At 38.6% G+C, this 3,578-nt stretch overlaps 1 long non-coding RNA gene across 1 annotated transcript; it reads left to right on the top strand.

The window, feature by feature from the left end:
* Positions 1-261: 261 nt before the first annotated feature.
* Positions 262-3,038, top strand: LOC109297017. The gene is made up of 4 exons (XR_002097151.1): positions 262-272; positions 1,123-1,125; positions 2,381-2,386; positions 2,773-3,038. It is a non-coding gene; the product is annotated as an uncharacterized LOC109297017 (long non-coding RNA).
* The last annotated feature ends 540 nt before the right edge of the window (positions 3,039-3,578 follow it).

Genomic DNA, 3,578 nt, shown 5'->3' with positions numbered 1-3,578 from the left:
ATGCATCCCAAACGTGAAGTCAGAGCTTATGTTTGCTTACTAAATGACTGTGTACAGCTTCTGTGCCTTCATGTGGCATTTACCTATGCCTTTATCATCTAGAAGCAAAGCATGCTATCAAATGAGAGCAACATTGGCATGTAGTTGTATGCTGACTGGAAAAAACATAATACTGCCCATGATAGTGCTGATGTGCTACATCAGGTTTTGATTAAATATTTAGTGGTCGATAATGTTTCATAATAGGGGTGGCTTGGTAATTGCAATTTCCTGTGATAGACACGAGACTGAATTTTTTATCAGTTGTAAACTGGCAAGAGGCTACAGCCATACTGCCAGTTACAGCTATTAACTTTCCTGCACAATAAGGTATTGTTTTTATTGGCTTTAATATATATTTCATTGAAGTGTGTGTGTGTATGTGGGGGGGGGGTATTATTTATTGTATGTAATGCTGCCATGTCATTTAAAAAGGATTATGATTACTGGCAGGAATAAAGGGGTCCATTAAGGTTTTATGAAACAATTTAATATTCAATAATATTCCACATTCCTTTGCTTTGGAAGAAAATCTAAAGCATTTAAAATATCCCTTTAGACTTTTCTTTACTTACCATTTGGATAACTGAAGAAATATAACCTTTCAGTTTTCTCTTATTACCTTTAAGCTGCAGTATGTTTAATGGAGATAAATAGCATTTAAATTATATCACAAACAAGATTTATACAAACTCATATAGCATCAATAACAAAAAATACAGCAGACATTTACATTCAAATGCTAATCTTAGCCAGATTTTTTTCTATTTTCTATGCAGTAAGATAAATAGGTTTGTTTATTATGCCTGACAATCTATAGATTTGACATCATTTGGGGCTTCTTCCATACTATCTTAAAGACATGGGAATAATTAAGAAGAACAAGAAAAATCCTATTTAAAATAAAATATACAAACTATAGTTTATCCAAAACCTTTTCTCAGTGGCTACGTGAATATGATTTTTGAGGAATTTTTGGATTCTTTTTAAGTTTATTTTCTAATTTGGATTGTGTCACTATCTGTGGCTATCAGTGAGTACTAAATTAAGATCATTATACAATTATCAATGGCAAAAGGCAAGAGAGTCATGGCCTCAGTTCAGAAAAAAAACATTTAAGAAGGTATTGCTGCATATATTTAAGATTTACTGAGTTAATGGGACTACTCAGGTACCTAAGTCCTGTGGTGAATTAGAATCTTAAAACAAGATGCTGGTGTAATTATTTTGTAATCAACCATTTGTGGCTGGGTAAGTGCAGCTCATAAATCTGGATGGTATATAAATGAATATGACGATTAGGGCTCAGTGTGGAATTAATGTTCTCTTAATGTCTCTGGCATGCGATAAGAAAAAAATAATGGGAATGTTGAAGTTTCCATACCAACTTTATTTTATTATTTAGCTTAATTTAAAAGTTATTATATTTCCTTTTGCCCCCTTTTCTATTTTTTAACTACAATACTTTTCAAACTTGTTTTCCTTAAAGTTATGGCATAGGACTGGGTCAGCTACCATAGGATAGGGATGGCACACAAAACAGTTGCAACAGAATAGCTGATATCCTGGTAAATCAGAATAGCTGGTAAATAACTGGGTATGACTGGAACATAGTTAGGGCTTTACCCCAGAGGGTCATGACTAGGGATCTATTTAATTTATGATTTTGTGGATTTTAGGGAAAAAAAGACAATCCAGAAATCAGCAAAATCTGCAAAATCATCATCAACAACAACAACAAAACTTAATACAAATAAAATTATGGTTCCCCAGTGGGAGACAATGGTCTTTGCTGCTGGGAGGGGAAGGTGCTGGCTAGCAGGGTGGCACATAGTACAGCAGACAAGATGGCGACTGCCTCCTTGTCCTTCCTTGTCCCTACTCAGGCCTCTCCACCAATCAGTGCCGAGGGGCAGGGCAGTACAAAGGGCAGCCTGCAATCAAGATGATGGCTGCTCCCTTGTCCCTCCCCACCAGGGTCTCTCTGTCAATCAGTTCTGAGGGGTAGGGCTGCCACAAAATGACTGTGAATTAGAACTTTACACTAAAATCAACCCATGAAAATTGGGAAGTCCCCTGGTGATTTATGTGGACTCCTAGTCATAACCTAGGGGATCAGAAACAGAAAAGTCTTGGAATCAAGGGACCCAATTATAGCCAGGAAATGAATAGTTGGCAGGTCAGGAGGCCAAGGTCTGTGAGAGACTGGGATGTAGACAGTCACCCTGGCTTGTCTCACAGGTGAGGAGCCTAGAATTGGGGGAGGGAAGGCTCAGGAACAGAGGAGGGGAGTGACTAGAGTCACTAGCCAGAACAGGCAGCAATAGCTATGTGGGACTAGGAAGTAGTCGATGCTTGAGCTAAGCCATAACCCAGGAGCTTGCTGTCAGAGGACAGAGGTCTTGAAGCACAAGGGGTCAGGGAATAAGCAAGAAAATCTGGAAACACAAGTGTCTGGGCTGAAGTCAGACAGGCAGGAACCAGGAAGAAGGATGAAGCTGGGAATCCAAGAAGCATGACCCAAGGAATAGGAAACTGGGGACAACAAACAGGACCAAAGGTAAGCACAGCACAGAGACCGGGAAACTAGGAATCAAAGGGTGAATATACACATACTAACTTTCTGACAGTTAAGCTGACTGAATTTTTTAAAGTTGACTTCATTGGCAGAGTGTACACACATATGTGGAGCAGAGTTTACTTAGATGCAGTGCAAAATAATACACCTCTGAGGTGTATTTACACAAATTGCCAATTGCTTAAATCATGAGCAAGACCTTATGAAGGGGATAAAGCAAAGTACGCATTTATTGATAAAGGGCTTAATACACACACAACATTCATACCCCAATTTCTGTTCTACACTCGTATATGTTACAAGTCTTATTGGTGCTCAGATCAATTTAGTGGCCAGCCAAGTTGATCTTGAATGGGAGCCAAGCTCCTGCAGGTCCATCTTGTCAGACAAACTGATGCTCCAGGATGACATGCAGAACAAGATGCAAGATTGATATGTCTTGCCCCATCTTTTATAGCCTTGTCAGTTTATCCAAGCCTCTGGCGTTTTGCTGTGTTATTTCTTGAAGGTTGATTGTTGTTGTTCTCTCAGTGTTCTGGAGTGGATTCTTCTTGTTTGGTCTTTTATCTGTCTGCATTCTTCAGCCAGTCACCAGCTGATGTTTTCCTTTTCCACAAACACACTCTCACCCATACAGCATACAAAAGAGTAAGAGGTTGAGCACTTATGTCAAGCTACAGGGCAATACAAAATGGAGTTTCTTAAGGCAATGCAAAACTCAAGAAAATACATAAGATTAAAAGCAATACGCAAAAGTCTATTTCCATGTTATTTACCTAACATCAAGCTGGCTATTTGCATAACATATTATCTTGAGTTGATTAGTTAAGTTGACTTAGCTCACAAGATGGTTGCCACCATGTCAAGGAGCTCTATGTGTGTATGCTCAAAAGTGGCTTAAGGAGCAGCCACTGTCTTAAGTCAACTTAGTTAAGTCGCCTTATTTTAAGTTGACTTAATA

Source organism: Gavialis gangeticus, unplaced genomic scaffold (assembly GCF_001723915.1).
Source record: "Gavialis gangeticus isolate Ggan-Ray unplaced genomic scaffold, GavGan_comp1, whole genome shotgun sequence".
In the NCBI taxonomy this organism is placed as follows: domain Eukaryota; kingdom Metazoa; phylum Chordata; order Crocodylia; family Gavialidae; genus Gavialis; species Gavialis gangeticus.
The sequence above is the reverse complement of the archived record's forward strand: the minus strand, read 5'-3'. Positions and strand labels throughout refer to the sequence as shown.